The 23,172-nt window shown below is 43.5% G+C and overlaps 1 protein-coding gene across 6 annotated transcripts in view; it reads right to left on the bottom strand.

The window, feature by feature from the left end:
• The window catches only part of PRKAG2 (protein kinase AMP-activated non-catalytic subunit gamma 2), a 354,869-nt gene that overhangs the window by 87,548 nt on the left and 244,149 nt on the right, over window positions 1–23,172 (bottom strand). The gene's annotated exons all lie outside the window — the stretch shown is intronic.

The raw sequence follows: 23,172 nt of genomic DNA, 5'->3' as shown, positions 1-23,172 counted from the left end.
CCCCCCTAGAAAATCTTGCGCCCCCCAGTTTGCCCACCCCTGGCTTAGACAGCAAAATACAAAAATACCTAATACTACATCCAATGTGACAGAGAATACATAGTAAAATACTTAAAATGTTAGTATTCTCATGAATAAGGGTCATTTAGTTAAACCCTTTGCCCAAAGCGTTATAAGCCTGCAGCCACTTCACGGCAGGACCAGTATGCAGGTCCTAACACTACCTGTGAGTATTCTCTTTTACCTCTGCAGGGTCGGAGAATGGTCTCATAGGCCAGTCCTGCACAGGTACATGGAAAAACCTGCTACTTAAAAGTGGGGAGGGGTGAGCTTAAACTCAGGAGGAAGGGCCACCAACCTCCAAACAACCGTTACCTTACAGCTTAGCACTGCTTAATAAATATGGCCTCATGCTCCTCTGACCTTGAAGATGTTATGTGCTTATACTTGAAATATAACAAAAGGCGGGTACAGTAGCCTCCTTAAATTAACTGTTACATCATGCCCTAAATTTTAAGCTCCACCTAAATTTAGCTTTAAGTGTGATTTCTCATATATTGTCCTCGGTACCCAGCACTGAGGCAGAGAATAAAACTCATACAATGCACGCTAGTAAGAAACTGACTTAGCTGGAGACTTTGATAAACCTTGAAGTTATTATTTTGCATGACATTTCCTGGCAGTTAAACAGAAAACAAGATCGCCCCTGGCTGGTGCATGGCAATTAGAGTCTAGGAAAAATACTAATCTGCTTTTAGTCTGGCATACGTTCAAAACATGGTCTCATTCCTCTATCACAACCCAACTTTGTTGCAGTGAAATCAGTAAGCTAAAACACGCCAATGTTATGCATGTAGGAATGTACAGGCGGAATACATGTTGCTGGAACATGGACTGTGGGACCCCCATAAAAGAGACAGAGTATGAACTGATGTGTTGCATTCCAGCACAAAACGGGTTAAAGTTCAATGCAGTGAAAGGCTAGTCCAAACCAGACACCAGACACCAGACACAGACAGATCAAAAAGGGCATAGCAAAAAGACACAGTGGCAGTAAATCTACAGAGAGGCAGGACTGTTATCGCTGAGCAGTCGCTTGCACAGCACCTGAATAAGGTAATAGCTATAGACGATGTGAATACAAAGAACAGAAGGATTTCCCCATGCACACACTAGGCCAAAGGAATACAGAAGACGGTGTTGATAAAGAATGCATGAGAAAGGGTTCACAGAAGATACAGCCAGGGTGGGGCATACGCATGCGCAGAATGAGTTGTTGATGTTATAGGGTTACTGTTTTAACAGTATATATACTGGCGCTCCGAGTCATTCTTTGTCTAGGCCAGGAAGAGCTGGTTGGTGCTTGTCCTTTTTACGCACGGACACAGCAGTACTTATTGCAGTGTACTGTTCTTAATAAACAAAATCTACTTTCTCTGAGAACCCACATAAGTGAGCATTCACATTTCTAGATAGAAAGATGATACTTTTATGGAAAAGTGCTGACTTCAAAAAGTGAGACTTTATTCAAATCTATGATAACTCCAATGGAAGTTGAATGATATTCCCTTAAAGTCATCAAGACTTGACGTCCGAGGCAGCTAAAAAGATATTAAGTCCACTGTTTGCTGACATGGGCCAATGGCAGGACATGAGTGGAGAGGTTCCCCGTGGTTTGAGGTGGGACTGATCTGAGTCCTTATTTACCCATTAGGACAGGGGTGGGCAAAGTAAGGCCTGGGGCTGATTGGTTGCCTGTGGCCTACTCGAGGCGGGACATTTTAGGGGGCGGTGGTGAAAGGCAGGACAGCGAGAGCAGAGGGAGAAGTGTGCAAAGGAGGAGAGCAGGAACCGTGCATGGAGGAGGATGGCAGGAGCAGAGCAGGAAGCCTACGTGGAGACGGGCAGCAGAGGGAGGCGTGCATCAGCGGGACTAGAAGAGAAAGCGTGTGGTGGCGAAGGGAGCAGATTAGAGGAGGAAGCATGCAAAGGAGGGCGGCAGAGGACGATAGGGGTGGAGCCCGCCCCAGCGGTTCAGCCCGGAAGCGAGTGACAACTTTCTATGTCTGCCACCAGGGAGGACCTCCACCGCTCCACTCTACAGTCAGGTAAGAAATTTGAACTAGGGGGGGGGAGGGGGTTGAGAAAAAATGGGAGATGGAGGAGGGGGGATAGCAAATGGGAGGAGAGGAGGGGGGAGAGAAAATGGGAGGACAGGAGGATGGGAAGAGAGAATGAGAGCGGGAGGGGAGAAGGGTGAGTGAAGAAGAATTAGTGAGCGATGGGGAGGAGGATTAAAAGAGAAGGGGAGGATAAGGGGGTAAGAGAGAAGGGGTAGGGGAGATGCAGGTGAGAAGAAGAGTATGTAGGGGAGAAGCTGGAGAGGAGGGGAGCTTCGCGGGCCATTGAGTTAATGTAGATTCTACATTAAGTGTGTGGCCTGCAAATCTTATCAAGTTGCTCTCCAGCCAAAATAATTGCCGACCCCTGCATTAGGAAAAGTGGCATCTGGATAAAATGCAGGGGCAGAGGTGTCATCATAATGGCCATTGATATTCATTTGCATATTGTTATTAGGGGCACATTGTCAGTTTATATTAAGTATGCCTGGCCTATGGTCTGTAGCTGTGGGTATCTTCTCTTTTTTGTGCGTATTCTGAGCTGATTTCCCATCACATTAGTGGCGGCTCTGAGACCCAAGTGAGTATTTGTTGTGATGACTTCGTTGTCAGCATTACACTATTACACCATACAGCAGGACTTGTCAAGCGGTCTCACAGGGGGGCCCAGATTAGAAAATATTTAGGAGTAGACGGTCAAAAAGCTTATAATAATAATAATGTAATTTTAGATACATTTAAAAACTTGAAAATGATAATATTTCAAAATGTTGCAAGCATGTATAACATCGGTAGCATATATATTTACCTTAACTTACAAGTGAGTTTTAGTGTGAACAATTGCATTTTGCTCCTCATGCTAATTTCATAGTCGTTGCTTGGGCATCTGGAAATCAGGGTCTTGTTTTTAGTGACTGTATTTAATAAAATATTTGTTATCTTTGTATACAGAGTGCTCTTTTTTGGGATGTTTTTTCTCTTGGTGGTAGTTACAGTATATTATTCTTATCCCAGTAACACCATCAGAGGTTTTATTGAACATCTTGCCTTACTGACTTTTTGGTACCAGTTATATTGTTACTTGTTTGCAGGATCTCGTTTGTGTGTGTGTGTGTGTTCAATATTGAACATGCATTTTTATCTTATATTATATCCCCTCACTCTATGTGTGTGTGTGTGTGTATATATGTAAATGTATATATATATATAGACATATGGTGACCAGGGGATCCTGATAGCCAAAAGAAGACAGCACACTGCAATGTTGATATCAAAAAAGTGTATTGCGTGATACAGGGCCGCCAACGTTTCTGTCCTCCCAACGGGACCTTCCTCAGGGCAAGCATCTGCCTCCTGCATCAAAACGTGAGTGCTAATCTCCATACCTGACTATATATATATATATATATATATATATATATATATATAATAAATAAAACGGAAATAGCTGTGTTAGTCCAGTTGCGATATTGCAGAATAAATGAGTTCTTCAGTATTAGGTGATACCTTTTTTATTTGGACTAACAATTTATGTCATAGGACAAGCTTTAGAGAGTTCTCTCTTCCTCAGGTCAGCAATACTGATATACAAAGGTTTCTATGACTAAGACAGGGATTGGAAAAAATAAATAAATATATATATACACACACACAACACACACACACACACACACACACACACACACACACACACACACACACACACACACACACACACACACACACACACACACACACAGAGTGAGGGGATATAATATAAGATAAAAAGGGAAAGTGCGTGTTCAATATTGTACTGCTGTTAAAAATTGATTTAATCAGAACAAATAATAAAATAGTCACACTCACAGAGGGTTAAAGCGCATTTTGTGAGATCAAGTCTCATGGTTTCCAGCCAGATCAGCTTGAATGGCTGTATGACGGGATCAGTTCCTCTCTCATGCCTAGCCGGAGCTGTGGACTCGGTTCTTGCAAGCGTCCAAGAGTTGCATCCGGCTGCGAACTCGCGTCCTCCCAGCATTCCTCTATTGGCGGTATGACAATGGAACGTCCCTGCGCATTTCGTCGTAAGCACGGTGACTTAATCAGGTAGTTCTTTGTACTGAATAAGTTAATTTTTAACGGCATTACAATATGGGGCATGTGCTTTTCTTTTTTGTCCTTTAGATTATTCCATGGAAGTGGTTAACCCCGTGAAAAGCAGCCTTGAGACGCCTGAAATGTTGCTTTCTATTTGCTCTTTTGTTTTTCACTGAGGATAGTGGCATATGGTGAACTAATATCAACTTCATTTCTTATTCACACCTTTGTGGATATGTACAGTATTGACTTGATTAGGGAAGCAAGCGGTTTGTCAATGGCTGGGGCACCAAATCATAGGAACTTAGATTGCAGTAGGTCAGGTCCACATTGGCTGTTTAGTTTTAATTGGAGGAGCTCTTGTGTAATCTCATCTTCAGATACCGGGACAAATTGAAAATCGTGGGCAGTGTTGGGAGAGGTGGGGCTATAGGGGTACTCTCAGAATGAGGTTCATGTATGTAGTTTGGGTTACACTTCGCTAATAAGTTAGTAGCACACTCCACAAAGTATTCATTGAATGCATTTGCAATGTCAGTGGGATTTGCCAGGGTAATATCCCCCTTAATGATATTACTTGGTTGTTGATGGCTAGAAGGCTGGAATATATTGTTGATAACCTTCCAGAAGTTAGCTGGGTTTGATATATTCTGGTGACAATTGTCAGAGTAATATTGTGCTTTTGCATGCTTTGTTTGCTTTGTGCACATATTCCGCAGGCATAGTTATTAAGATCCTTGGTAGTGCTAGTTACTTTGCAGCTTTTCCACAAGGCATCCCTAAAATGGTAGAGCGATATAAGGTCAGTTGTAACCCACGGAAGGTGAGCACCACGTACTCTTATTCTGCATAGTGGACCATGGCTATCACATAATTTTAAGAACTCTGATTAGAAATAGTCGAGTGTGGATTCGGGGTCGGGAATTAAGTCGATTCTGTAACAAGGGCAGCTGGTAAGATTAGCCAGAAACTGTTGTGGGTTAAAGTTCCTAAATGTTCTAGTGAGGAGAACTTTAGGGCTTGATTGGGGTGATCTGATTTTCCTTACACAGTACACTATTGCAAGTTCACTGAAAATGTCAGGTACTGTAGTATGCCAGAGGATTGGATTCTGCTGGGACTAGAGGAAAGAATACAGTCTAGCAAGGAATGGTTGTGAGATTTCAGAGTAAAATTTCCATGTGGTCACAATAAAGGACATTGTTGGAATAAGTAGCAAGTTCATGATCACAAAGGTAGGTAATTTTGCATGAAGCTATTGTGAGCCAAGCGAGTGTGTGCAGAGTAAACAGCAGAGTTGTGCCTTTTCCTTGCCAAAATGTTTTACTGCATTGAAATGCTTGGGTCTGTTCAAAGTTTGCAGGGGGATTTGGGGAGGGGGTGGGGGGGGGGAGAAGCAGTTGTGTGCAGTCTAGTGATGGGAGAGGCTGCAGTAAATAAAGTGTATAGGGGGGTGGGGTTAATTGTGAAAGCTAACAAGCATGGGATAATAGTGTGGTCAAATAAGCTCACCATTTGTTGCCTTGTGTAGATGAGTTTGCAGAAAGATCCAGTCTCCAGTCCACCTCTAGTCCAACTACTGTCTAACTACATGCCCCGCTTAAAAATGTAACACTTAAAAATGCAACACTCTTAAAAGGCAATGCTTAACCCAGCAATGCTTCCCTTAAGTGATTTAAGATTTATACATTTAACAGCCACATGACCTCCCCCCAATAAATCTACCTGTTACAAGCTAGACAATTAACAGCACACAATTAACAAATAAAGTTTGCTATTCTAGACATACCAGAGAACTAATACAGAAAGGGTGGGGGGTGAGTTCTATATGCAGGTACATAAGAACTGTATATTTTGTATGTTATATTTTGTGATGTTTAAAATGGTATTTTAGCCTAGCTACCCAGTTGGTCAGTTAGGGCCAAGGCTATGTAGCCAGCCTCCCTAAAATGGTGTAGGTTTTATTTTTCTGTTTTTGGTTATTGCCTTAAAGGGACAGTGTGTCCAATACTCTGTGGAGAAATAAACCCACTAAAGGGGTTTATTAGAGCCTAAGATACTGTGTGAGGTAGAGTCCAGACAGGAAAAGCCGGTGCACAGCCAGAAAAAACAACGCTGGACGGATATACGAAGGTAGATTATATACCAATTTATATACCACCAGATTTCTAAAAGCAAAACCTCCAGTGCTTTCAATTGGACTTTTTTTCTTCCTTTTTAATTCCAGTATTGTCCTGGTCTTGCAGCCAGGAGACTTTGGTAAAAAGATACCATAGTCATTTTTACGTGGCCTCCCAGTTCTTGGCGTATAACAGTAGCCAAAAACAACCGATATGAGAGTGGTCAAAATGGGCGCTGGCTCCAGGCAAACAGCTATGATGTCACCGAGCATTTTTCTGACATCAGAGGAGTTCCGAGGATGTCGGGACATATCGGTCAAATGGCTCATATGGCCGCATCCAGTGTGATGAAGGGAAGAAGGGGTCAATATTACCTAGTCACAGGTCATGGGGGTGAAAGTACAAAGGAAATACCGTTCCCCAGTTACAGGTGAATAATATATACAGAAGCCACAGGGTGATACAAAAGTGATTTGCCCAGATCAGAGTAATATATACAGAAGCCACAGGGTGATACAAAAGTGATTTGCCCAGATCAGAGTAAGTGAAGCTGAATTCAAACCTGTTCAAGACTAAACCTCTTATTCTGGGTTTCCCAACCGTCTCTCTGGGACACCCCAGCTGGACCAGATGTTAGGAATAGCTAATGAATTACCAAGCGCAGGTTGGAACTTACTGTATCTTATACTGTATGTGTGATGAGCCGGGTATCGCTAGAACACAGCTAGGCTGGTGTGTCCTGAGTACAGGATTGAGAGACTGCTTTCATCATTACTTAACATCATACCTCCTCTTCCCTTATAATTAGGGATTCCAGTTTTAGGTTTTAACCGGGGGAAAAAAAACCAGCAACTGATAATCTTGCATTTTTGGTTAAAATCAATAAATACTGGAAATGAAGCATAATTTCCTATTAAATTCCACCTTTTTGTGGCAGCCAGTCCACAGGTAGGAGACTAGGGCATCACGGGGAGTATGGAAACGGAAAGTGCGCTGATAAACACCCAATTGAAAAGCGTGTCAATTTAATTAATTTAATTAATTAAAATAAAAATGCTGGAAAACAGAAAATAAAAACAGATTTTTCTGAAAAAATAAATAAATACCGAAACCCCCAAATCCCTACTTATAATGTACATTTGTGATATCCTACTGTATGATTAAGTTGTATTGGATGTTCCTATTTTACCCTGGCATTAAACTGCTGTGCAGAATCTGGCAGGGGATTTCAATTGATCCATGCCATGTGATAGGACAGTGTCATCACAGGGTGTGGATCCTATCACATGACATGGATCATTCACGAGGCGAGTTCCTTTTCACTGGATGGATCTGGCTGCTGTGAGAAACAAAGCCTACAGCGGCCCAGCTATATTTACTCCATTCACATCACCTGCCATTTAGACCTTTAACCGAGCACTTCATGCTCAGCAGCCCTGAGTTTAATGTCATTTATTTTAATGTCTCCTGGCCACAGAAAATGCCATGAAAAAAACAATTATTTTCTCCTCTTCTAGGCTATTCTATAATAGAAAAGTACATTTCAATTATTTTAATAAACATATAAGTATAGATACCAAAGCGTTAGCACAAAACAGTGATTTTAAAATCAAGCAATAATTTACCGTGCAGTGATTAATTCAAAAGGAAACATATGGGTTGACATTGAATGTAATAATTATACTGTGCACATTCAATGCTCAATGTTCTGATGCAGAAATTGCATATATCAGCACTGTCTGTAGGTCAAATACTACTCTGAGTAAACTTGTGCAAACTAACCATATTAATACACATCTATAAAACTGCAGTAGGTTTGTGCAGAAGTTAGTTATCAATGTGTTTACACAATATGAGTACAAGTTTATAAAGTACTTATTTAAGTTGTAAAACTGCCTAAAGCTGTTAAACTGTGAACATGCATAGCAAAAACACCCACATTTAAAAACAAAAGCGGGGTCACCAGAGGCCCGAGACCACCCCCAAGGTAAGTGTGTGGTGTTTTTATCGGTGGGTGGGGGGTAGTGGTGTTTGTATATGGGGGCAGGGGGTAATGGTGGTTTGTATTGTAGGGGTAATTAGTGTGTGTGTGCGCGTGTGGAGGGGGGATTGAGGGAGCAGGATTGAGTGAGGAGAGAGGGGGTGATGAGTGAGGGGGTGCAGAAGAGTCAGGGGGGGGGATAGAAATACAGGTGTGAAAGTGGGGGGGCTCACAACAAGGTTGCCGACATGGGGGGCAGAGCTTGGGGAAATAAGCACTATGCCAAGAAGGCTACCCCTGACCTGTGGTACCTACTGGACCAGAAGTGTGCAAAGCAGGTCTGATCTCCCCTGTATTAGGGACTGTTACCTGTCAATACTTTGTTTTACTTATTTGAGACAAAATGAATCCCACCTTTACTTTCTACACCAGTTTGTGTGTTCTGCCTCGGCTCGTTTTATTAACAAACTGGATCCACTTGCTACTAATTAGATTGTAAGCTCCTCCGAGCAGGGACTCCTCTTCCAACCAAAATGTTACTTTTATGTCTTATTCCCATGACCTGTTATTTGTATTATTTGTTATTTATATGATTGTCACGTGTATTACTACTGTAAAGTGCTATGTACATTAATAAAGACATACATACTTTGAGAAAAAGGACTTATTTTAAGAAGCCTCTCTCCCTTTCTATTTTCTCAGCAGTTCAAAGTTGTAGTAGCCCTGGGAAAATGTTTTGTTCATAGATGAAGTTGTAGTGTACGGATCTTTCGCAAGCTCAGGTTCCTTCCAGTGTACTGTGGCAGTGCAGAAAGAAGCATACAGTATATATCATAACGTGACGAATAGAGGTGGAGAGCAATTCTTTAGGGAGTCTCCAAGTTAATCGGTGACAAGATTAGTATAAATTAGTAGGCGCCAAGTAATGCTAGCTCACAATGTAAGAAGGTGGTAGGTGTGGAGAGGTGTCAGTCAGGCTGTTCTGCTCACACCTCTAAAATGTGGAACAGGAAGTGGATTCAATGCTGCTATGTTATGTAATACAGCGGTGCGCAAACTGGGGGGCAGGAGATTTTGCTGGGGTGGGGGGTGCGGCCGATTGCAGGGGCCCCGCAGTCTTCCCCACGGCATTTAAATAAAATGCTGGGGGATCGCGTGAGGCCCCTGCAACACTTCAATTACCAGGATTCATCCGGCTGTGACACGTCGCCATTTGACGTGACGTGACGTCACACCCGTCAAATGACGCCGCGGGTCACGTCACATGACCTCACATGTCCCCGCAGCGTCATTTGATGCGGATACCAGGTGGGGGCGGAGGGGGGGGCATGAGAGCGGGAGAAGTAAGACAGGGGGGCGCAGCATGAAGAGTTTGCGCTCCCCTAATGTAATAAACCCACAATCTTCATTTGAATGCATTTGTTTCCAGAGTCCAACAGTTGGATACATTTTGATTCTTCTTGGGAAGATGCTGTCTAACAGGATTTGTTACATTGGCGTCTGGTATAGTGAATCTGTGGTGATTCATCCTGGTCAGAAGGGTCTGTTTGGTTGTGAGAAGGAATTCAATGAGAGTAGTGAGTAGTTACTGTCAGAGGTGTTGTGTGTGAGTTGTAGGAATCTCTGGAAGGCAGCAATACCGGTTTTGCAGTGGTGGGAGATTGTGTGGGTATTTTCTAATGTTCGTTTGAAGATCTGGAATTAGTCTTTTGCTTATCTGTCAATGTAAACTACTTTTGGGTAGAGTCCACTGGGTGGGGTCCAACTGTTTCTTGTCACTGTCATTCTGTTGAGCTGGCCTCTGTGTTGTGCAGAGTCGTTGAATGATTCTCTCAGTGCCAATCGTGTGACGTACTCTTCCAATATGCCACAAATCTCATTCTGTCAAACTTTGGGTCAGACAAAATGTAAGTTATCTGGAGAGAACGGATCTCTCTATTAAGGAAAGGCCCTGTGAACGTTTTATCCCAGATAGTTGGCTGGAAGTGTTGTCATCTTCTGAGTTATTGGAGATTGTTGTTTAATGTCCCAGTGTGTTGGTTGTTACTGGGTGTTTGTTTAAATGGCTGTTCTTCGTAGCTTATAGTTGCATTATCACCGGTTGTCGTAGGTCCTCCAGCCTTAAGGGATGGCCCGAGTTCTTTGTACTGCCCGTGGGATGAATAGTTCTTTTGAAAGCTCCTTGTATTGTCCCCGAAAATATTTGTATATAGTTATCATTTCCCCTCTTAGACGCCTCTTTTCTAATGTAAATACATCTAAGTTAGCTAGCCTCTCCTCATAAGTTAGATTGTCCATCCCCTTTATTAATTTGGTGGCTCTTCTCTGCACTCTCTCTAGTTCCATAATGTCTTTTCTTAGGATTGGTGCCCAAAATTGTACTCCATATTCAAGGTGAGGTCTTACTAATGCTTTGTAAAGGGGCATAATTATGTTTACTTCCCTTCCATCCACTTCCCGTTTAATGCAAGGTAAGATCTTGTTTGCCTTTGCAGCTACTGCATGACTTTAGGCACTATTGCTAAGCCTGCTGTCTACAAGCACCCCTAAATACTTCTCCATCAAGGATTCCCCCAATATATCTCCATTTAATTTGTAAGTCGCCTTTTTATTCTTGCATCCCAAATGCATAACCTTACATTTATCTGTATTAAACCTCATCTGCCATTTACCTGCCCACGTTTCCAGTCTATAAGACTATATACAGCCAGGCTATAAGATATCACTCCATATGCTCTGACACTAAAGACAGAAACAGACACCTCACAAGCCTGACTGAATCATTCAGACAGAAGGGATACAATCCAAAGGCTATTGCCACAACAATCACAACTGCACTTAAAACCCTAGGAGAACACCTGCTCCATTACAAAAAGAAAAAAACAACCACACATATACCACTAGTTGTACATACAACCCTGCCCTATAGGGAATGCGAAAAATAATCAAACATCTGCCACCCATGCTGATAGAGGATGAAACATTAAAAGTCATCTTCCCCCAACCTCCCATCCTTGCATTTCGGCAACCGCCAAACGTCAGACAAAAGTTAGTTAACAAAAACTTAATAACGCTGATAATGGCAACAGCCGTGCAACAACACACGCTGCAAACTTTGTAAACATATATGCCAAGATTCCCCAGCCAGTCACAAACATATAACAATAAATGTTAGAGGACCATAGTACTGTATACTACTGCACATCCAGGAATGTGATACATATGATTTGATGCAACAAATGTGACCAAGGATGCTACAGTGGTGAAATCAGTCACAAACTTCAAACCAGATTGAACCTGCAGAGACACACAATAACACACCATGAAGAAGGGAGATACTGTACTACAGAGGGACACCGCTTCTCACAGCCAGATCATTCCATAAATGATTTAAACATGAAAATCCTCAGGAATGGTTAACAGCACTCAAACGGAAACATTTGAACTTAAAATGATAACGCTTTTTGAAACCAAAACAAGAGGACTCAATGTCGATATGGGGGTTTCTTACACCCTATCAGAATTGTTTGTACTGTTTCTCCCTATCCCTTTCATTTTAATTCCAAACCCTTCTCCCCTGCTGCACACCGCCTCCACGCTGCTGATGGATATATAATCCTACATGCTCTCCAAATATCTCAGTAACCCTTTCATTCATTTATTGCCATGTGTTTTTATTTACCCTCTGCAATGAATTCTCCACCTCTCCTGCTTTTTTATATCCATGTTAAACTCATGGAATTCTTGTAAATCAGAATTGCTGACCTGAGAAAGCGAGGAGAGCTCTCAAAAGCTTGTCTTATAATATAATATATATTGTTAGTCCAAGTAAAAAAGGTATTACCTAATACTGATGTACTGTGCTCATTTACGCTGCACTACCAAAATATTACAAAGTTAATTGAGTATTGGAGTTATGAAGTAAACGTCACAAGACGGAACATGCGGTGTACCTTGGATTGGATAAGTATCCCCAAATATACTTCTTCCTGACTGTGTGCATTTTCTCACTTTACTTCTTTCCTACGCAGAGTTTTTTGGTTTGCATGCTGCATTTCAGACTCGGCTTTATAATTGCACTTTTTTCAGATGCTCTAATGGGACCTGGTTCTCTCCAATTTATGAATTGGTTCATATTGTACATATGTGTCTGTTTAATTGTACTTTACTATGCACTTTATAATTGTTTGTGAAGATGTGCGACAACACTCTTTATGGTTTCCTAGGGATGTAACCTGGTATTTTTCTATTTAAGAAGTAATACATAAATTATCAATTCATATTTTGAAGTTTTTTTGAGTGCTCACCTGTTTCCTAGTCTTTTTCTTGCATGTGTATATATGACTGCCACTTACACAGAAATGTTATAGATACATTTCTGTCTCTGTAGGTCTCCCATCATACCACTTAGATTGTAAGCTCTTCGGGGCACGGATTTCCTTTCCTATTGTCTGATTTTGCTGCACTTATTGTATTATTATAATTCCCTGTACTGTATTCTTTGTGAAGCGCTGAGTACACTTGTGGCGCTATATAAATAAAGACATACAATACAATACAATACTGTATGTTCTGCTTGCTATGTAAGAATGAGAATGAACTTAACCTTTTCAATGCCCCATTGATGTGCCTGGTGCCATGGGCAGATGCTAGTTTTCTAAGGGGGGTTTGGGTTAATCCAGGGGTGCTCAACTCCAGTAATCAAACCCTCCCCCCCCCCCCCCCCCAACAGGTCAGAATATCCCAGCTTCAGCACAGGTGGCACAATCCGTCAAAAACCGAGCCTCTGATTGAGCCACCTTTGCTAAAGCAGGGCCTGACTGAGCCACCTGTACTGAAGCAGGGCCTGATTGAGTCACCTGTGCTGAAGCAGGGCCCGATTGAGCCACCGGTGCTGAAGCAGGGCCTGTTTGAGCCACCGGTGCTGAAGCAGGGCCTGATTGAGCCACCTGTGCTGAAGCTGGGCTATCCTGAAAACCTGACCTGTTGGGGGAGATTGAGGAGTGGAGTTGAGCGCCCCTGTGTTATCTCGATCCGTCCTAATCTGACTGGCAGCTCCATGGGAAGTACGGCTCCCTGCATTTCCTGTACCCAGGGCCTGAGCGCATCACGTGATTCCTCCGGTGCCACCGGATTAACGTGACAAGTCTCCGCTAAACTCTACCAACACAAATTCCCAAGAATCCCTGAGAAAAAACCTACGGAAAACTGAATATTAAGAACTAAAACCATGAAGATTGTCTGGGATTTCAAATGGACAGTTTATTTATTTTGAAGTGCTACTAATTACTTGGACAGAACATAATCAACTATATACTACCAATACCGGCCAGTCTATGGCCCTTATTCTGTAAAGTGAATGGGGCTTTTCATGCGACTGCACGTCACCTGCGCTTATCACACCTTACACATTAACGGTCGATGTATTAAATCCAAGGGGCAAATTTTTTATATATATATTTTTTTTTTATATATCGGGTTGAACCCCATTTAATTTCAGCTCCGAGACCCCCTACTTCCGGAGATACTTGCCTCCGAATTAGGTGCAGGTGGCCGCTCTTCAGAGCTGCCAGGGTTCACAATACAAAATGTCCTCTCTTATGAGATCTCAGGCCCTGCGGGCCAATAGGAAGCTGTGACATCATCGGTGCGGCTTCCTATTGGCCCATGTGACGCGGGAGCTTCAAACCTCAAACCCCTTGCTTAGCCGGAGCTGCTCCCGGCACCTACTTTGGAGGTATCTCCGGAGGTAGAGGGCCATCAGAGCTGGAATTAATGGGGTTCCACTCCGGAAAACCACGGCTTCAATTTTATAATTAAAAAAAATGTTAAAAAATTGACACAAAAAAAAAAAATTGCCGTCTTGGATTGCTCCTTTTAATACAACGTAAAATGGAAGGGGTCCGTGTATCAACTCCATGTAAGGCTACAGCCCCAGTCACTGCGTGCACGTGCGCATCGGAGCGCCAGGCAGCTATGCACCAGTTTCAGCCGCGATCTGTGGTTGCGCATCCAGAGAAGAGCAGGAGATCGTGGCGCGGCTGGTTCGCCCACATTGGCTGAACCGCCACTATGATGTGGCCATCGCCCGGCCGCCGAGCCAAAAATCTTGTCTTTTGGCAAAGGTGGTCGCGCATCACGCTTTCTGCAGGCGCGCGCAGGCAGTGACTGGGGCTGGCCCCCTCAGAGGGCCGAATCTTGTTCGCACCATGCACGCCATAGTGCGCGCAGCCGCGAGCAGTGAGGACGAGGCCTAAGGCTAGGTCCCCGTTTCCTGCTGCAGTGCCCGCTATGACAAGAACCGCCCCTCAATGGGGCCGGGCCCACTAACTACCTTGCCTGCCGCGTTGTGCGAACAGATTTCCCTGAAGACAGGAAATCTGTGCTCACAACTCGCGGCGGAGCACTGGCCACGCCCCCGGCGGTTCAGCCAATGAGGGCCGTAGTGGTTGTCCAGGGACCATCCTACAGCTGGGTAGCCGACTCAGAGACTGTATTGGGCAGGCCACTGCCGTGTGGTGAATGCTGACCCAAATAAAAGCTGTTCCTGTTTCATATACCTCCTGCCTGGGGTGTGATCTTACTGGGGAAGGAGAGGGAGTATTTATATCGTAGGAGATCGCCTCCATACATCTGGAGCCTGCGGCAGATGAAGGCGCTGCACTGCTAGAGAACCATGTGGGGTATGTACCCCAGAAACCTGTCCCGCGTCCCCATAACCAGCGGCGGACGGCTCAGTCCCTTACCAACAGGTAGCATGCACCACACATGCTGTAATGGCCGAATCTCCTACCGGGTGGGCAGAAAAATAAATAAATAATAATATTAATAATTGCAACATAGTTGCATATGTAACTTCCTAAAAACTGCTTTATAACTCATCCCTTGATCACTGCAAATTAGGAGTTCCTAAACCTCTAACTCCTTAAAGCCCAATGGCAAATGTTTTAGTCTTTACTGGGGTCTAGAGTTGAAAAGCTGCAGTATTAAACACATCGTAAATTGAGCTGTTAACACCTTCTGTGCCAGAGGTGTCCCGCTACAGTCTCTTGGCAGGGAAAGCAATCGGGTTTTCAGAACGTTTTATGACTTCTATGCTCTCACTCCGTGCAAGTGCAATATTTATTGCTGGCTGGCACTGCACCTTTAAGTCTTCCTCTTGAAACTTGCTCCCGGCTCACTTTTGACACCACATATGGTAAGTGCAGAGCGTCTGAAGTGACGGCGGCAGCGGATTCAGTATCAATGTGTGACTAACGGCAGGGCTGTGTCTGAGCCAGGAAAAAGGGGGAGACAAGCAGCGCAGCACAGGCAGGCCTGTGATTTCAGGTCATGTGCTGTGCAATGTGACTGGAGGAAATCCATTAACTCATTTGTTGCTATAGAGACCTGCAAGGCATTGCCAGCATTTTAAATCCATTTATCCAAAGTAGTTATTAAACATTCGATTGCAATTTGTATTACATTAAATATATTATAAAAGGTGTTTTTTTTTAAATGTCCCCTAACACATCAATACTATGTTTTACTTGTATAGAATAAGTGGGATGGGCTACCATGGAGTCACACCTACATTTTTAAAGGGGTTCCACAGTTTTGAAGAGGTAGGGGTACACATTCACACTACTTGTATGTATTGGAGTTCAAAACTGAGAAAGTAATGCAGCATGAATTCTACAGTTACACCAATCGAGGCTGAACTATATAGAACATTTGAGTAACTGAGAATGTTTTCAGAAGATCGGGATTTTTCGTTAGGAATAGGGAGGCTGCTTTGGAATTGCCGCTATAATAATACAAATCAACAAAACCCCATTACGACCAAAAGGCTGATTTAACAGCACAATAATACCACAGAATATACAATGTCATTATCGGCTTGCTAGTTAAGAGACCAATACCTACTATAACTGAACAAGTTCAGGGGAAAAATGCGGTGCACAGCAAAGGATAACCAAGCGTAGCTAATAGAAAAAGGCTAGTTTAATGATGGAGCCGAACACCGTCATGAAGTGCAGAATAACAATTGATGAAGTGGCCCGGTGGTAAAGTCTCTGTGCTAGAAGCAAGTGAATTGAGATCTAATCTCTGTGTCGGCTTCTTTTTATTTAGCAGATATAGTGAGGGCACAAAGTTTTGCGGTTCTGGGCTGAAAATAAACATCTCTCCCATTTGGCGCCTGACGAAGGGGCCTAGACCCCTGAAATGTTATTTCTGCTAAATAAACCGCATCTTCTGCATAAGCAGCTCCATCGTTATTATGTGACAGGTCTTGCCAAACTGTTAATAAATTATTGCATTCTGTACTCGACTTACGGCAGGCTTGATGGCGTCACACCACGCCCCGCACTCGCAGAGGCCCTGCGCTCTTCCTCACAACATTTAAACTGATTGCCGGGGAAGAGTGCGTGAGGCCTACTGTATAAGTATGAGTTTTGGCAAAATCCTTTCCGGGTTTTCACATTCCGGTTTGGGATTTTACCCTTGCTCGCCCTCTGTGGCTGGATCGTTCATTTTTGCTCCTGGCAACTTCCTTTAAAAGGACAACCCTGTTAGCAGGAAGTTGCCGAGCAAAGTTCCAGTTTCCTGCTGTGTTCATGCAACGCGTTTATGCTTTTTGTCTATCACGTACCTCGACTACCCTTGTCTTCAGCCTTCCCAGACCATTGCAAGTACCTCGACTAACCTTTGATTTCAGCCCACCCCGACCTCAGCATCCACACCGATTATGCAACTCTGCTGCCAGCCTTGACCTTACAACTCACTACTCTATCAGGACTCTGTCCCTCGGCTCAGGTTGGTTGTTTCACCTTCCTACCTCAGCCCTGTGGGTCCGTTTCCTGCTTGAGATGAGCATCGTTACAATAAGTGCCGATTAACGTCTGATGTCGGAGAAGGTAAGAGGTCCCTCTCCCCCGGCAACGATCCCAGCAAAATTCCAAGTCGGTCCTGACACAAGTACAGAACTTGAGGTGGGATGGAGCTACAAGTTATGGTAAATCCCTACTATTTTTATTTACAAAGCCAGAATTTTAAGAAAACCTTTAATTCATTTTTTTTAAAGACCAGCTCCCTTTCTGTTTTTTGGGGGTTTTTTTTTCAGCGTACTTATAAGAAATGTTTATGAGACATAGTCTAACAAACATTGCTACTAAGGGTTCTCCTCCCCCCCCCAAAAAAAAATCAAGTACATTACCACTACAACTTCTTACACTGTTCATGTCCTAACCCTCCCTGGGTTTAAGCTCACTCCTCCCCACTTTTTATGTAGCAGGATTTTTCGTGCACCTGTAGACTGGTCTACTCAGACATTTCTTCCTCCACTGTATAGAGGTAAATGAGAATTGTCATAGTGTTAGGACCTGCAAATTGGTCATGCCTTGACGTGGCTGCAGGCTTATAACATTTTGGCCAAAGCGTTTAACTAAATGACTCTTACTTATGAGAACACAAACAGTTAAGTATTTAACTACCGTAAATATATTTTTTGTCATATTGGATGTAGAGCATTGTGATTTTGTTCTTTTTATGTATACAGTATATTTGGTCACACCCAATAGCACTCCTTTTGACACAAATATACTGTATATGATATGGTGTGGTAGATGTTGGAGTTAGCGCTTGCAGGGATTTTGTGTGTTTGCACCTTTCTCATATGTACCATCAAAACCAGGTGGACTTATTCCACCTATTTCTGCTGGTGTGAAAGACCGGAGGATCAGCAGTGCGTGTTATAGGGAAGTTATCACTATCTCTATTGTATGTATATATTAATGCCTAAAAATAAATCCAGAAGTGTATTTTACTCATAAAATGATGTCTGGATATAAGAAACTGCATGCGTTACGGAGCCTCCATAGGTGGTGCTCACCGACTTGTAAAGCTCCTGTATACAGACAGAAGAACTTAAGTGTACTGATTTGGGCCCCTCTGGCTGTTCTGAAGACCACCGTGCAATCTCGGGTTTAGAAGACAGTGGAGAGGGGGTATACGCACGTCTTTAGGAAATAATGGAGCATCACACACAGGTACATGGGACTTATCTACCATAGTAATCCAGAATCTTGTCAGTACGTGATGTGATGTAGGCAAAGAATATGGGCTATGAAATGGAGAAAATAGTATACTGAATACTTGATCAATCTTTTTTTTTTTGCTCTTTCTTGTCGTCTTTCCTCCCTTTCTATCCTCTTTAATTCTCTCACTGAATCTTTTACGATTTAGCAGCCTGCAAATTCCTTTTCTGATAGGGCTAAGGGAACAGTATTGTCTGAGCTGCCACACTGTGTGCTGCTGCTGCTGCTGCTTTGAGTTTTGTGGCATACGATCCCTACAAAGAATTACATCAAATACAAAACTTTACCTCCCACCAATCTGATCTCCAAACAGGTTTTTGCATGCTCACTCTACTGAAACAACGCCTCTAAAGCAGCAAATGACCTCCACATTGCTAAATACCAAGGACACTGCACCCTTCTCATTCTGTCTGTAGCCGCTGATACTGTTGACCACCCACTTCTCATTCACCACACTTCACTCTGTTGTCGTTTGGGGCAAAGCCCTCTCCTGGCTTTCTCCTCCCCTTTCTCATTGCTTCGTTAGTGCAGGGGTGCACAAGATTTTGCAGAGTGGGAGGGGGCGTGGTGGCAGCAGAGGCCCCGCGCTCTTCCCCACGTCATTTAAATTAAGTGCCGGGGGATCGCGAGGCCTCTGCAGTGTCTCCTACCTTCTCTGCTGTGATGCGTCGCCATGGCAACGTCCCGTGACCACCGTGCGTCATTTGACGCCGGATTTAAGGTAAGGGGTGTGGCCTCCCTGCCGATGCTTTCTACCCTTTAATGCATTCAAAACGCTATGGCGAGGTTAACCTCACTCTCCTCTTGATCAGTCTCTGCTTCTCTCTTCTTGAAAACTGTCTACAGGCGTACCCCACATTAACGTACGCAATGGGACCGGAGCATCTATGTAAAGCGAAAATGTACTTAAAGTGAAGCACTACCTTTTTCCCACTTATCGATGCATATACTGTACGGCAATCGTCATATACGTGCATAACTGATGTAAATAATGCATGTGTAACAGGCTCTATAGTCTCCCCGCTTGCGCACAGCTTTGGTACAGGTAGGGAGCCGGTATTGCTGTTCAGGACGTGCTGACAAGCGCATGCGCGAGCTGCTGTGTGCCTATTGGGCGATATGTCGTTACTCACCAGTGTACTTAAAGTGAGTGTCCTTAAACCGGGGTATGCCTGTATTGGCTCCCGTCTAAACTTTGTATTTACTAAATTTCTTCTCTTCCAAAGTTCTCCAGTCTTCTGCCCATACCTATCTATATCTTGAATATAATATCTCGCAACACCCCAACGTGATCCCTATGCTATTCTCAGGCCTGTCTTCTCTCTACCCCGGTGTCACTCCAGCCCTCGCACACCTACAACCCATCACACATGCTGCACTCTACTTCTGGAACTCCCTCTCTGTGTCTACCAAGCACCTTCTGTCTCTATCTAACGTCAACACCTGTCTGAAAACTTACCTGCTCAACAAAACATTTGAATAGCCCTCGATGACCACTACTTGCTAAACTACAGAACGGGGTGCGCAAACTGGGGGGGCGCGGGCGGTTGCAGAGGCCCCGCGCTCTTCCCCAAGGCAATTAAATGCCGCTTGTCGCGCGAGGCCTCTGCAACGTCCCTTGTCTTCGGCTATGCGTTGCCATGGCAACGTGACGTCGCGTGACCCTGCGGCGACAAGGTAAAAAGAGGGGGGCGCGAGCAGGGTGGGGGGAGTGCAGGCAGGGGGGCGCCGACTGAAAAGTTTGCGCACCCCTGCACTAACTAATGCATTCAAATGTACTCCTCCTGTGTCTGTATTATATTCCCGGTATTGTAATGATGTAAAAATGATAAAGCAACGTGTACCTGGCTGGCACCATAGAAATATACGCACATCGAGCCACAAGACAAGAACCCTGAATTCTGCGCTCGCTTCACTGAGCGAATCTGCAGAGAAACACAATTTACATTTCTAAACGTTAGCTAGGCACTCACATCTTTGAGTTCTTATGTCCACTATCTCTTCTAATTGCTGGGGACTTATTTAGTGAGCAGCTGCTCGCGCTCCCCCTCTAGTTACAATGTAGCACTCATGCAGTTCTAGGTGTTAATGGAAGTTCCAGCCATACTCAGAGCAGATCCTCTGACATGAGCGGAGCACAAGGGAAGGGCAATAAAGGGTCTCTGTTAGATCATTTTAGAATCTACTTTATTTTCAGCATTCTGTACTTTTTAATGCCGTTGTTGGTGAGTTTCGTTCTCTCCCCCCAAACGCGTTTATTTATTTTTTTAGGTCACAAAAAGGTCGAAAGTAATTTGATATTAATCTGTTTATGTGCCACTTGGCTGACTTCACCCAATCCATCCTTCAGAATATCCATGCCCATTTATACACTCTTATAATCCCCTGACATGCCAGGAAAAGTTGTCAAACACTGTAATGCTCACTGACCAGAGCAAGAGGTCAAATCTAATCCTCCCACATGGGCGTAATACTAACGTCAACAGTGCCAAGCGGCTTCTTTAATCTGTAGGCTTCTGATGTCCAGAGAACCCATTTTTTATTCAATAAAAAAAACAGGACAAATATGGCACGATATTTGTACTACATACATAGACCTGCACTAGAATAGTATTAATATAATGCCTAACCCAGAGGATCTCAACTCCAGTCCTCAAGACCCTCCCCCCCTCCCCACCCCAACAGGAGGTTTTCAGGATATTCCTGCTTCAGCACAGGTGGCTCGGAGGGGTAGGGGGGGGAGTCTTGAGGACTGGAGTTGAGCACCCCTGGCCTAACCGTTAGATAAGGTGGTGCAACACACAGCAAAACAAGGACCTAAAACACCCAAAGAAAGCCCCATATAATGAGGGCACAAACCTCAATACACCGGGCACTGAGAGAAATACAGTTAGGTCTGGAAATAATTGGACACTGATACAAGTTTTTTTTATTTTGGCTGTGTACCAAAATAAATCCAAGTTACAGTTAAATAATGAATATGGGCTTAAAGTGCAGTCTATCAGCTTTCATTTGAGGGTATTCACATCCAAATTGGAGAAAGGGTTTAGGAATTACATCTCTTTAATATGTAGCCCCCTCTTTTTCAAGGGACCAAAAGTAATTGGACAATTGACTCAAAAGCTGTTTCATGGACAGGTGTGGGCTATTCCTTCGTTATTTCATCATCAATTAACCAGGTAAAAGGTCTGGAGTTGATTCCAGGTGTGGCATTCGCATTTGGAAGCTGTTGCTGTGAACCCACAAGATGCGGTCAAAGGAGCTCTCAATGCAAGTGAAACAGGGCATCCTTAGGCTGCAAAAAAAAAAAGAAAATCCATCAGAGAGAAAGCAGGAACATTAGGAGTGGCCAAATCAACAGTTTGGTACATTCTGAGACAAAAAGAACGCACTGGTGAGCTCTGCAACACAAAAAGGCCTGGACGTCCACGGAACACAACAGTGGTGGATGATCGTAGGATCCTTTCCATGGTAAAGAAAAACCCCTTCACAACATCCAGCCAAGTGAAGAACACTCTCCAGGAGGTAGGCATATCATTATCCAAGTCTACCATAAAGAGAAGACTTCACGAAAGCAAATACAGAGGGTTCACCACAATGTGCAAACCATTCATAAGCCTCAAGAATAGAAAGGCCAGATTAGACTTTGCCAAACAATATCTAAAACAGCCAGCCCAGTTCTGAAACAGCATTCTTTGGAAAGATGAAACTAAGATCAACCTGTACCAAAATGATGGGTAGAAAAAAGTATGGAGAAGGCTTGCAACGGCTCATGATCCGAAGCATACCACATCATCTGTAAAACACGGTGGAGGCAGTGATGGCATGGGCATGCATGGCTTACAATGGCACTGGGTCACTAGTGTTTATTGATGATGTGACAGAAGACAGAAGCAGCCGGATGAATTCTGAAGTGTATAGGGATATATTGTCTGCTCAGATTCAGCCAAATTCAGAGAAGTTGATTGGACGGCACTTCACTTTACAGATGGACAATGACCCAAAACATACTGCGAAAGCAACCCAGGAGTTTTTTAAGGCGAAGAAGTGGAATATTCTGCAATGGCTGAGTCAATCACCTGATCTCAACCCGATCGAGCATGCATTTCACTTACTGAAGACAAAACTTAAGGCAGAAAGACCCACGAACAAACAACAACTGAAAACAGCTGCAGTAAAGGCCTGGCAAAGCATCACAAAGGAGGAAACCCAGCGTTTGGTGATGTCCATGTGTTCCAGACTTCAAGCAGTCATTGCCTGCAAAGGATTCTGGACAAAGTATTACAAATTAACATTTTATTTATGGATTGTGTTAATTTGTCCAATTACATTTGAGCCCCTGAAATAAGGGGACTGTGTATGAAAATAGTTGCAATTCCTAAACGTTTCATACGATATTTTTATTCAACCCCTTGAATTAAAGCTGAAAGTCAGCACTTCTATTGCATCTCGGTTGTTTCATTTCAAATCCATTGTGGTGGCGTACAGAGCCAAAATTATGAAAATTGTGTCAGTGTCCAATTATTTCCGGACCTAACTGTATATTTTAAAAAAATGACACATCTTTAATCGTATACAAAAGATATGATTTTTTTTTTTTTTTTAAATAAATGAATTGACGCATTAAAAATCCCATGCTCCCAGGGTAATGCTGAACCCAATTGAAATATAGGTAAATACACACAATAGGAGGGAGCCACCTACACACCTCTAAATCAGTCCAGGTTGGAGCAAGGTATCTAAAACATGGAAACCATATCCTGTGTGCTTAGTTGGGGAAACATGGGATCTGTACATAA

This window comes from Ascaphus truei, chromosome 2 (assembly GCF_040206685.1).
Source record: "Ascaphus truei isolate aAscTru1 chromosome 2, aAscTru1.hap1, whole genome shotgun sequence".
Lineage (NCBI taxonomy): Eukaryota > Metazoa > Chordata > Amphibia > Anura > Ascaphidae > Ascaphus > Ascaphus truei.
Note: the sequence above shows the minus strand (reverse complement) of the source record. Positions and strands in the feature narration are given on the sequence as shown.